A 13,596-nucleotide genomic window follows, 5' to 3' on the forward strand; every position below is an offset into this window, starting at 1 on the left:
ATATTACTGGTCCTTTCATGTATAAGTGCTTCCTGTGATTGTCTATCAAATAAACTGCATCTACTCAAATCTTAGTTTAGCAATTTCTTCCGGGGAAACTCAAACTAAGACAATGACTTAAACTCAAGAGACTGAAGATCAGGAGGCAACTAGCCATAAAAGTGGCTATTTTATTTTTATAGTTCAGGATTTTTTTCATTCTAATTCCAGAATATTTAGCAAAAATTATGTAATTTGTACCCAGAGATCATAAAGATATTGCTAAATTTTAGAAGTATTGCTAAAACTATGAATAAAAAGTAAATAGATTTTTAAAATCTTTAATTATTCTGAAAAGGCGTTCTACTCATTTTCCCTTATTGACAATAATTTTTCCATCCCTCTCATGTCATAATCCAGCAGTGTTTGATTTTTCTTTCTGCCTAAATTAGCAGAGGAGAGTGATTTACAAGATCTAATTTTTAAATGCATGATCCAATAGTTTGGTCCTAGAAGAAAAAAAATGATCTCAATAAATATATCAGTTTGAGGAAAGTTTCATATCATTTATTAGACTTCTTTATTGAGATTAATTTTGGTTCCTATAAATTATTAATGTTTATTAATGGGAACAAACACTTAAGTTCTGAGAAGGACATAGAAAAGCTGAGGAATGAATATTATAGTGTTCATTCAAATACCACACAAATGACAAATAAAATTATTAACTTGGATGCATTTAATTATCTATTAGTACTACCAGATAGTGAACATTACTGTTCTCATTCTGAGACTCTCTTCTTAAATGAAGGGTTTGCATTCTTCATACTTAAGCCTCCAATGAGGGGTGTGTTGAAGATTCCTGAGAGGCTCTTGTGATAGCCAAGCTGACTCCATCTTGTGCCTCAGTGCCATTTTGTACCTGTGCTTGAACAAAGTGCTTCCACTTGAACAAAGCACCCAAAACTCCCCCATCCTGCTTGGCAGTAAACTTGCTGCAGTTGCAGGATGTTTTCTAGCTCACCTAGTGTGTGTGAAACTTCCTTATACCCCCCACTAACCTGGCATGGTTCTGCTTCTATAAGATTCCGCTTGCTCTCCCCAACTAAAAGCATGATTTAAAAGGAGAAATCAAACTGCTTCCCATTGCTGAGGAAACTTCTGGGCACTAGTCCCCCTTGGCTGCTGGCTATAATAAATGGGCTGGAATCTGATACAGAGTGTGGTGTATCTCTATTGTTCGAACTCACTCGTCCATAACACTCTCAGGTATTTTTTTTTCTTATTCGTGTACAGGGTACTTAATTTCTCTTTGATCCCTCCAGTCTCTTCAGGAACCACACCTTTTTGGCCAGACTTTACCCATGCCTTTTTTCATGTGAAAATTTAAATTTTCCAAATTTTTCTACTCTGCTTTTTGCTTCCAATTCTCAATGTAAATCTGACTAAAAACAGATAATATGCTACAGCCTAAATGCTGGACTGCCTTGAAATTTCCTTTGGCAAATCAATAGTCAAGAGCCCATAAATGTGATCTCCTGCATTTTCAGGATATGGGCAAAATATAGAAGAGATTTCATCGTTGTTTTTTGTTTATTTTTTGCTAGAGTTAAAAAAATCCATGGCCTCTAGTCCAATTCCCAATACAGTCTCTATCTGGAACTGCATGACCCTTGTTTTCATGTCTGTGTATTTATCAACATTGTGGTCTTTTGATCTCTGTTGAAAGTCGCATTATCAAGTTCTCTTACAGAATTCAGAAGCTTGTCTCCCCTGCATCTCTGAACCCTTACAAACTCTCATAAACTCATTCCAAAGGCTTCTGATCTACGTGGTCAGTCAGAGTCAGTGAAACAACCTCACTTTTCTGGTAAAAATTTAATTTCTGTAGTAGTCAGATGTCCTATTGATGAGAAACAATACCCATGATTTAAAGGAGAGATTTAATTTGATTCACAGTTTCAGGGGATTCAGTCCATGTTCAGCTGGCTCCAACACAAAAATATAATGGCCAAAGCTGTGACAGAGAAAAGTTGTTTTGTTTGGTTGAAAAAAGCAGAGTAAGAGAATGGTGCCAAACAGGAACAGGGCTGCAGCCAGATATAGCACCTAAAGGCATGCCTCCATGACCCACAGACACACCCAGAGGTATGCTCTACTTATTTTATTGGTGGCTCTTAAGGCAATCAGGTTGATGATTCAGTTTAACTATCAAAACACTGTGAAGTCTTTATATTTTACTATCAGGTACATGGGCTAGTTAATATAAGAATGGCAAGAAATTCAAACAGACTGCAGATAGTCTCCAATGTTATTCTTTCAGAATGTGATGCACTGGTTTTTTAGGAACATTACTTTTCTACCTATTTCCACATGCAAACCTATGATATACTCCCACAGCCTCACATATTCACATAGTTAGAATAAATCTCTGCCTCTGCGAACATAAGGACCTAGAAGAAAGTGAGCAAATAAAGACTATTATTAGAAATACTATGTAAGGGACATTAATATGTACAAGACAGATTTTTCTTCCACAGCATTCTACAGACTGGAAGAGAAGAAAATAAAACTGGAAAAAAAAGATTAGAATGTGAAGTTGCCTAAGAAATATCAACAATGTTCTAAGGTACAGAAAATAGGAATAAAATTCTAAAAAGTTGAATAGGCAATTCTTCATGGGAGAGTCATTCAAAGTAGATCTTTAAATATATGCAAGATTTCAATGGGTGTGAGACAAAATGCATATTAAATGTGGAAGAACTTTTTCAGAAACAGGGGCTTACAAATACAATTATTTACAAAAGTAATTTTAATATAATTTTGTCATATATTCAGTGTAATCAAAAGTTGATTAAAAATTATTACATTAAGTGGCATATTGCTGTTAATGCTTCTTGAAAGACTTCTCTCTTTAAATGTGCTTATCCCATCATTCTTGCCACTTTCTGAAGCAGTTTTGGAAGTTCTCTTCATTGATTATCTTCTTCTGGCTGCCTTGATGTACTGAAGTGATTCAAAAATATTTACTATAGCTTCTATGAAACAAAAACAAAACAATTATGGTGTTTCCTTATTCACATTATTCACCATATCTTAGACCACAAGGCTTCTGTCTCCTCCCCAAAGACCAAATGATCATGACAATTATCTTAGTTACTTTGCTGTCACTGAGACATAATACCTGACACTGAAAACTTCAAGCAGGAAACATTTATTTTTGCTCACAGCTAGTAGAGGCTTCAGTCCATAGTCACTGGCTCCAAGGCAGGGCAGCAGAAAAAAAGCTCATGGCATGGTGGCTGAAAGTAGAGTGATCAGAAAAGGAGGGAGGGAGATAGACTCTTTCAGGCCACATACCCACTGATTCACCTTGTCTAACAAGGCATCACACCCCAACATCACATTTAGCTATAAACTTATAAGTGTGCCAATCCACTGGTAAATATCATGCCCCTGTGATCCCATCACCTCCCAAAAGCCTTATATTTGCCTTAGGGAATAAAATTACAATTCATACAAATCATTTATGAGCTCAGAAATTTTAAAGAAAAGGCCGTATGTATTATAAAATATAATATATTTTTTATGAAAATGCAAGTTATTTTTTATGTAATAGATTCAGGAAGCAATTCTAAATGACAGTGTACAATGGTGAATAAGGGGATATTATTAATACGCTCTATGGAATATATTCCAAGACATACCAAAATTACAGTAAGTTAAATTATTTTACTGTTGAAAATATAAATTGACATCTAATTTCATTCTTTTATAAAAGAAATCCCTCCTAGTCCCATAGAAATGTGTAAATGCATTATAAAAGTATCACACCAGAAATTTTTCTTTAAGTGCGTTTATGAATAAACTCTAAATCTAGTTATATAAAGTTTAGACCAGTAAATAAAAACAAAATGAAAAAAAAATCAAAAAATTTTTCCTCCACCTGTCTCACTCATATTTCTGATCATCAGTGAGTTAGTTACTAGTAGTTTTGTTCTGGATGATGATTTGAAGAATGTTTATACAGCAAGATATCTTGAGCAACTAGTGCTTCTCCTCAGAGCAAAGGGCAGGTTTCTAACAGCCTTAGGTGTGTAAATAGCATCTCCCTCTGAAGCAAAGGGCAGATGTGCTTATTGTCCAGCCTTATAAAGATAATTACTCCCTCTAGAGGAAGAGTTAGGCATGCTTATATTCCATTGTAAAAGATTTGAGGTTGCTACACTCAGTTCTCTGGTAGTAGAGTGCCCTGGGTATGCATGTGTTAAATGGTCCTATCCATGCTGCTGTGTTGAAAGTGGGGCTTCCAAACTAATGCAGGAACATTCTCATACTCTGGCTGCCACTATTGATGCTAGAGATGAAGTCATTTGTTTCCAACCCAGAAGTCTTACATCTTCCAGCATCCATAAAAATATGACAGGCTAATTTGGAAATAAAATCTGAGATCCTTTACAGTTCTTAACAATATCATTTCTATCTTAGTATTGAGGGCTTTTGTTTGTATTTTGAAACATTGTCTTACATTACAATGGTTTCTTCACCCCATTAGCAGTCCTCAAATTGCAGAAATATAGCCTTAGACTTCTCTGTTATCTAAGATACTAGAGACATCAGGAAGAGAAGCACTGCTCTAGAATTGAGGATACTGAAAGAGGGTATAATTTAATATATATGACATTCTTAACATGAGGAAAACCTATTTTCTTTGTTCAGTATTCTTTTAGTGATGCCACAGGAGTATTTTATTCTTGAAATAATTCATTGAATAGAAATGGACAACTTTTTAAAAAGTTAATGTCCCATTGTTCAGAAGTTCTTAAATTTATTAGGTTGGACACAAGAAGGCGGGAGAAACCAAGGTTTTGCTTATATTTTGAATAGTAAGAATCTGCTTATAAATAATACATGTCTAGAATTTATTAATGTCTTCTTTTATTCTCTTTCTTTCCTCTTTTTTTTTTTTAACTTGAGAGGGGGCAGTATCTCACTAAATTCCCCAGTGTGGCCTTGAACTCGTGATTGTCCTGCCTCAGCCTCCTCAGTGCTGGGATTACCAGTTTATATCACCATGGCTTAAACTTTTCTTGATTGTTTTAAAAAATCAAATCCTCATAGTATATATTAATTTCTCTCGTATCTACATCTACCATGATAATACATTTTGCAAAGATAAATGACTGAAGTTATACACTCTTCAATACTTTTAAAAACTGGAGAATGTAGGGGTTTTCTCTATTAGAATATTAAACATATTTATATAATTTCAATCTCTCCTATAAAATTACAATATAAAGAATAATTTGTAAAGACAGAATTCAAATAGATAGGGATGACAGAAGAACAGATCATAGTCATAAAATTCTGGAAAATGAAATGCAAGTTGTGTTAATTTACTTTATTTAGTAGGCCAGAGAAAGATAAATCTTAAACTAGAACTCATGAAAAATGAAAAACACCCCAAAGTTACCAGAGAATCTTCAAAAATCTAAAGAAATAACTGTTTCAGCTTAGTTCTGGAAACACTGAGTAGTACCTCCAGCATTAGATGTAAATTTGGGTCAGAATAAATACAAATGACTGAAAAATGAGTCACAAGGAGTTAGCTATACAGAGCTCGTTTCCCATACAAGATACTGGTGGCTGGTCTTGGCTGAGGTTCCAGGCTCCACGGGGGACATGACTGGGCACTACTTGAAGTGGATCCATATCTCTGCCTTTATTAGCTCCCAGAAAGCTAACAGCCAGCCTTTTGCTTCTTAGCTGCTAATATCTGCAGAAAAGTAAGAGAAAATATCACAATGAGATCAATAGAGAACTCTAATTTTAAAAGACTCTATGCTTTCAGCCCAGGGATTTAGCTCAGTGGTGTCTCTGCCTGCCTCACAACTGCAAGGTCCTGAGATCAATCCTCAGTACCAAAAAAAAAAAAAATGATATTCTTTGGAGAGCTCATCAACAAAATATAATAGAAATTCAAAAAGAATAAAAAGCTGAAAGAAGAGTTTAAATGTAAAGTTGAGGAAATATTTCAGTAAAAGATTATCAAAACAATGATAAAAAATTCTAGGAAAATTTAAGAACATAGAAGACTTGCCTAAGTGTCGACATCTGAATAAGACAATTTCCAGAAAGAGAGAAAAGATAAATGGAGGGAAGAAAATCAAAATATTGAAAGAGACATTCAATCCAAGCTCTACATACATTTCAAGAAAGTCATATCAGGAGCTGCCATCGGCAGAGGCCCCAGTTCTTTTATCATTAAGCTGCAAACGTTAATCTTAACTGTGCCAATAAATTTATATTCTCCCATTTTCTAATGCCTGGAACAGCTAGAAATAAACCTTTAACCCTAGAGAGGTGTTGTCTTTTGATTTTCTCCAAAGAGTTGGTGTGCACCACACTAAACTAAAAACCAAATTATGCAAAGGTGCTTATGATGCATGAATTTAGAAGGGTTCTGTGTTTAGCCTCTAGCCTGCATAATGTGTGTGACAGATATTTTTTTTTTCTCTGATGAGGCTTATCATTCAAGGCAGAAGACACTTCTATTGCATTGACCATTAACTTTTGCAGAGGGTTTTTTATAATATTCAGGGAAGCTCAACTCAGCTTTAGACCCAGACCCTGGATGGCTTGCCTTCTTTCATGTGCAATTGTGGGGGGCCTTGCCCCCCCCCCCAGTTAGAACTCTTGAGTGTCTTTTACGGGCATGTCTGGGCCTGCTGCAAGTCTACCCGGCAACAAGGAGATAGCCCCAGTACCCTCCCCTTGCTCCTCCCCTCTAGCCCTATGGTATATATGCTGTAGCAGCTTCCGCAATAAACGAGACTTGATCAGGAACCTGTCTTGTCTCCATCTCTCGTGTCTCTTGTCCCTTGTCATTCTCACTCCCCCTCTAGGGTCTCCGTTGACTTACCCGCGGGCCGGGACAAGTGGCGCCCAACGTGGAGCCCGAGAACGGGGGATCCAGTGAAGAATGCTGCTCAGGGGCCCAATAAAATAGAAGTGACAAATGAAATAGAAAAAAGAGGATTGCATGTGACGTGAACCTGCCATCTTTCCTGCACCTCGGTGAGTTGAGCAGAGATTATGGGACAGGAGATTAGCCAACATGAGTTGTTTGTAGAAGGTCTTAAAAAAACTTTACAGGCAAGAGGGGTAAAGGTTACAGTCAAACAGTTGTTAAAATATTTTGATTATATTAGAGATCTCTGCCCTTGGTTTCCCGCCGAGGGTACCATCGACGAGAGGAGATGGAAAAGAGTAGGGGAGGCCCTTAAAGATTATTATGCTACTTGTGGACCAGGAAAGGTCCAGATTACTGCATTTTCTTATTGGAATCTTATTGATGAAATTATCTCCCAAAAAACCAAAGATCCGGTGGTGGCTCAAGCCATCCAGGTCAGGGAGACAGCTCTCCGATCAGAGGAAGGGTCGGTCACTCTCCCTCAGAGTGAGGAGTATGTAAATACCCCCCGAGATGCCAAGATGGCACCGAGGCCCGAGCCCCTGCTGGAAGGGACTTCCTCAAAGAATGAGGAAGAAGACTTGATGTCTTTTGATAGTGACGATGAGTCAGGCAAAAAAAAAATGCAACCGATGAGGGTGCATTGCTGCCTCATCCAAGCCTTTTAAGGAAAAGCTTCGGCTCTCCTCAGCTTCCGCCTCCGCCCTTTCAGCCCCTGCCTCTAACCCCGCCCCGCCAGTGAAAGAGGAACCGGCCTTGTACCCTTCCCTCCGCCACCTCAGACACTCCCCCTTGCCACAGAACGATCCGGGGGAGGCTGACTGGGCCAATCTTGAGGAGGAGGCAGCCAGATATCATAATCCTGACTGGCCGCCCATAGTCCAATGTCCGCCTCCTTATGTTCCGGTACCCAACACTCCCAATGTGCCTGCTTTGGCATGCCCTGCTGTTGATCCCCAAAAGGAACTCCGGGACAAGATAGAATTTCTAAAAGAACAAATAAGATTAGAAAAGGAACACCAGGAACTTATTACCCAGCTCGAGGGCTTAAGAACAGGCAAAACCCATGAAAATGTCCGTAGAGAAGACAAACTTAAGCCACGACCCGCCGTTAGAGGGGCGGCCCCTAGGGTGCCATCCGGGTCAGGAGTATCCCTAAAACTTGAAAATGTGGAAGCCTTTCCCGTAACTGAAACTACTGACGTGCAGGGACAGGTGTGGAGACACCACAGTGGTTTCGATTTTAAGGTCATTAAAGAACTTAAAACGGTTGCAGCTCAATACGGGGCCACTGCACCTTACACAATGGCCATTTTAGAATCGGTGGCAGAAAATTGGCTCACCCCAATCGATTGGCAGATTCTGGCCTGCGCCACCCTTACAGGAGGTGACTATTTACTATGAAAATCTGAATATGTGGAAAATTGCCGAGATACTGCTAGACGCAATGCTCAGGTGGGTAATGGTTGGATACTCAATATGCTTCTGGGGGATGGAGCCTATGCCGCCAGCGATCAACAGATGCAATTTAATGTGGGGTTGTATGCCCAGATTCAGACTGCAGCCACTAGAGCCTGGAGAAAGCTCCCTTCTAAAGGAGATGTGAGTGCTTCTCTCACCAATATCCGACAGGGGCCTGATGAGCCCTTTGCGGATTTTGTTCACCACCTGCTCACAGCAGCGGGTCGGATTTTTGGGAGCGCAGAAATGGGGACAGATTTTGTTAAACAGCTTGCTTTTGAAAATGCCAATGCTGCTTGCCAGGCCGCCATCCGCCCTTATAAAAAGAAAACTGATCTCTCAGGTTACATTCGCCTTTGCTCAGAAATTGGGACCGCCTACCAACAGGGGCTTGCTATGGCTGCCTCCATGCAGAGTTACACGGTCAGACAGTTTTTGTCTCGCCGCCTGGGTAACAAATGTTTCCGGTGGGGGGAAACGGGTCACTTTGCCAAGGAATGTCAGGCCCCTAGGGCTTCGGCCCCTAGGGCCACACCTCCGGGGCCTTGCCCTCGATGCAATAAAGGGAGACATTGGGCGAATGAGTGCAGGTCCAAGAGGGACGCTCAGGGCCAGCCCCTCCCACTTGCCCATAACCCGTACCAGGGAAACGGGAGAGGGGGCCAGCACCGGGCCCCCAGACCCAAACAAATTTACGGGGCACTCAACTTTGCTCCAGCAAACAACAATCCATTTCAGACCTCTTCAGAACAACAACGGGAAGTGCTGGACTGGACCTCAGTTCCACTGCCCACACAGTATTGACTCCAGAAATGGGGGTACAGGCCCTCCCGACAGGGGTCTTTGGACCCCTGCCTAAGGAGACCTTTGGGCTTGTAATAGGCAAAAGCAGCAGCACTATGGATGGGCTGCTGATCTACCCTGGGGTGATTGATAATGATTACTCCGGAGAGATTAAAGTTATGGTTTCTTCCCCCAAAACCATTAATACCATTCAGTCAGGCCAAAGATTTGCTCAATTGTTGCTCCTTCCCCTTCTCCCTACCTCTAATAAGACTCTTAACAATGTCAGAGGCAACCAGGGATTCGGCTCATCCGATGTCTACTGGTCGGAAATACTCTCAGCCCAGAAGCCTCTCATGACCTTATGGTTAGATGGGAGACAGTTTTCTGGATTGGTAGACACTGGTGCTGATGTAACTATCATCAAAGGAGAAGATTGGCCTCAGGCATGGCCATTAAAAGACACCCTCACCCACCTCAAAGGTATAGGTCAGAGTCAAAACCCTAAACAAAGTGCCAAAGATTTGACCCGGAAAGACCAAGATGGCAATCAGGACACCATTCAACCTTATATCATCTCAAGGTTACCCATTAATCTATGGGGGAGGGACCTATTATCACAAATGGGGATGATTATCTCTAGCCCTAATGAAGTCGTCACTATGCAGATGTTTAAAAATGGGTACATTCCAGGAAAAGGGCTAGGTAAAAACTCTGCAGGTATTATACAGCCCATTGAGCCAGTCCTTCGACCCCCCTGAGCAGGGTTAGGCCATTTTCCATAGGGGTCATTGACACTCCTGCGGACCATGCTGAAAAGATCACCTGGCTCTCAGATGATCCGGTATGGGTCGATCAATGGCCCCTTTCCAAAGATAAGTTATTAGCGGCTCAGCAACTGGTGCAGGAACAGCTTCACACTGGCCATATCATCCCCAGCAATTCCCCATGGAATACTCCCATCTTTGTCATTAAGAAAAAGTCAGGAAAATGGAGACTCTTACAAGATCTTAGAGCAGCCAATAAGACCATGGTATTTATGGGACCTTTACAACCCGGTCTTCCCTCACCGGTAGCCATCCCCCTTGGATATTATAAGGTTGTCATTGATTTAAAAGACTGTTTTTTCACCATTCCCTTACACCCTGCTGATCAAAAACGCTTCGCATTTAGCCTTCCGGTGACTAATTTCTGTGCTCCAATGCAACGCTTCCAATGGTGGGTGCTCCCTCAAGGCATGGCAAATAGCCCCACGCTCTGCCAGTCTTTTGTAGCTTCAGCTATTCAGGCCGTACGTGAATCTTGGGCCCAAATGTATGTTATACACTATATGGATGATATTCTGCTTGCTGGACAACATAGCAATGAGGTTTTAACCTGTTATGCCAAGCTCCGCCGAGCCCTTGAGGCTTGTGGCCTCCAGGTTGCCCCCGATAAAGTACAATTAAAGGACCCTTATACGTTTTTAGGTTTCCAAATGACCGGACCCCACATTTTGCCCCAAAGACTTACCCTTTGCCTTGATACCCTAAAAACTCTTCATGATTTTCAAATATTGCTTGGAGATATAAATTGGCTTATGCCCTATCTTAAATTAGCTAAAGGAGAACTAAGGCCCCTTTATGATATCCTACAAGGGGATAGTCACCCCGCCTCACCTTGGGAGCTTACCCCCGCCGGTAGCAAGGCCATCACCTTGGTAGAGCAAGCAATTCTTCATTAAACTGTTACCTTTATGGATTATGGCTTACCACTACAATATATTATCTGCAAGACCATGCTTTCCCCTACTGCTGTTTTTTGGCAGACTGCACCCCTCATGTGGGTGCACCTTCCCGTTTCACCCAAATGGGTCATCACCCCCTATTATAAGGCCGTTTCTGACCTTATTGCCCGGGGCAGACACCTTAAAAAGTGCCATTTTGGGAAGGAGCCTGACATTATCCTCCAACCTTACAGTAAAAAACAAATTGACTGGCTTATGCAAGTTACTGACTTTTGGCCAATTGCCCTCGCCTCTTATGCAGGCCTTATAGATAATCATTATCCTCCAGATAAACTTATTGATTTTGCCAATAGACATGATTTTATTTTTCCAAAGGTCACCTCGCCTACTCCATTAACTGAGGCCCTGTTGATCTTCACAGATGGTTCCTCCACAGGGATGGCTGCCTATGTGTGAAACACTAACACCATCCAATTCCAAACCAGTTGTTCCTCTGCCCAAATGACCGAGTTACATGCAGTCCCAGCGGTTTTTTCTGCCTTCCCTGAAGAGGCCTTTAATCTTTTTACAGACAGTGCTTACATTGCCCAATCGGTACCTCTGTTAGAAACATGTGGACAGATAAAAAACGTTTCCCAGACAGGTAACCTTTTTATCCAATTACAAGGTCTAATTAGAAAAAGATCTAAGCCCTTTTTTATTGGACATCTTCGTGCCCACTCTAACCTACCTGGGCCGCTTACAGAGGGTAATCGACTAACAGACCTGGCCACAAAACCTCAGGCTTCTGCCTACTCACTACATATTGATGCCCCCGTTCAGATTGACCAGGCACAGAAGGCACACCAGCTACATCATCTTAGTGCCCACACACTTCGCCTCATGTATAAACTTACTAGGGAACAAGCTAGACAAATTGTTAAAACCTGTCCTACGTGCACCCTCCATCTTCCCACACCTCATCTGGGAGTTAATCCTCGTGGCTTAATTCCGAATGCCCTATGGCAAATAGACATCACACATTACCCTGAATTTGGAAATCTTAAATATATACATGTCAATATTGATACATATAGTGGATTTATATTTGCCACCCTACAATCCGGGGAGGCTACTAAACATGTAATTGCCCACCTTCTAGTTGCTTTCTCAGTACTTGGATGTCCACAGCAAATTAAAACAGACAATGGTCCAGGCTATACCAGCTCTGGCTTCTCGAAGTTTTGCAAACAATTAGATATAACACACATAACGGAAATCCCATATAATCCACAAGGACAAGGCATTATAGAAAGAGCCAACCTCACACTCAAAATTACATTAGATAAAATAAAAAGAGGGGAATGGTACCCTATCAAGGGGTCACCCAGAAACCTAATATCACATGCACTATTTATTCTTAACTTTTTAAATTTGGACTCTAAGGGATTATCTGCAGCTAACCATTTCTGGCAGCTAGAGACGCAAAAACAATTTGCCTCTGTAATGTGGAGAGACCCCCTGGACCACTCATGGCATGGGCCTGACCCCATACTCATCTGGGGCCGAGGGTCAGTGTGTGTTTACTCCAAGGAAATGAAGTTGGCCAGGTGGCTTCCAGAACGCTTAGTGAAACAAGTTGATAAGCGTATTGATGATACCGATGACCTAATATTGTCCAATTTCAACCAGTTAACAATGGCACCTACAATTATAATCTAATAATCATAAAGAGAATAGTATAATTCAATTTGGCCAGATATATTTGAGTGACCCTAATTTTATAAACTGTCTCATATGTTTGTCTGTTGTCTGTTGTTTGTGTTCGTACAGTCGAGCTCAATATTTCTTTTCCTTCCTTTTCAAAAGATATTTGCCTATCGTTAAATTGGCTTACAGATAAATGTTATTAAATTAAAGGCATACCTTCCTTCCCAGGTTGCTAATTGATCAAAGTGCCACTGAGATTTATTTTATAAAAGTAATGTGTATTGTCACCTACATGCAATAATCAAATTGCAATAAACAGTTGTAAAATAAAAGATATATATAATCTTAATTGCTTGTCAAAATGATTAGAGACAATGGGGACTCCCTATGATGAATATAGAAGTGACCACCCAGAAAATGATTATTCTGGTCTTAATTCATTAAAGGGACCCCCTAGTAAATTTTATATTATAATCTTATGGGAGACACATCACAACGAATATTGTCTAAATATGTTATAAATTGATTACATTGGTTATCCTTGATATTTAAGCACTGAATATGTTATTACAAAATGTTTACATTGGTTAAGTTCTAAATATGTTATTGTAATATGTCCACATTGGTCATCTTCAAAAGTTCAGTTAGGTTAGCCTAATTCTCTTATCTACAGCCCAGCCTTGCTTACATAGCAGGACGAAACTTTGCTTACAGGTTAAAAAGATGACATCCCTGATTCTGTTACATGGCCTGTTGCTGCTCCTGGCACCGACAGCAGAAAGCGGATTTCAACCGGTTAACAAGGAACAACTGCTTATTGCCCTGTATGGTAATCCCTGTGACTGTGCCGGGGGTTCTGGCGGGCCCGTACCCACAAGTTACACCCGTAGTACAGATTGCGGCAGCAAGACTGCCTACTTGGTTTATGAGGCCTCGATAACGGGAGGATATAACCAAAAATGGGATTGTGTCACTAAGCCTAAAG

The sequence above is a fragment of the Heterocephalus glaber genome, unplaced genomic scaffold (assembly GCF_053883595.1).
Source record: "Heterocephalus glaber isolate CG9 unplaced genomic scaffold, H.glaber_assembly_v1.0 deba00001720, whole genome shotgun sequence".
In the NCBI taxonomy this organism is placed as follows: Eukaryota; Metazoa; Chordata; class Mammalia; order Rodentia; family Bathyergidae; genus Heterocephalus; species Heterocephalus glaber.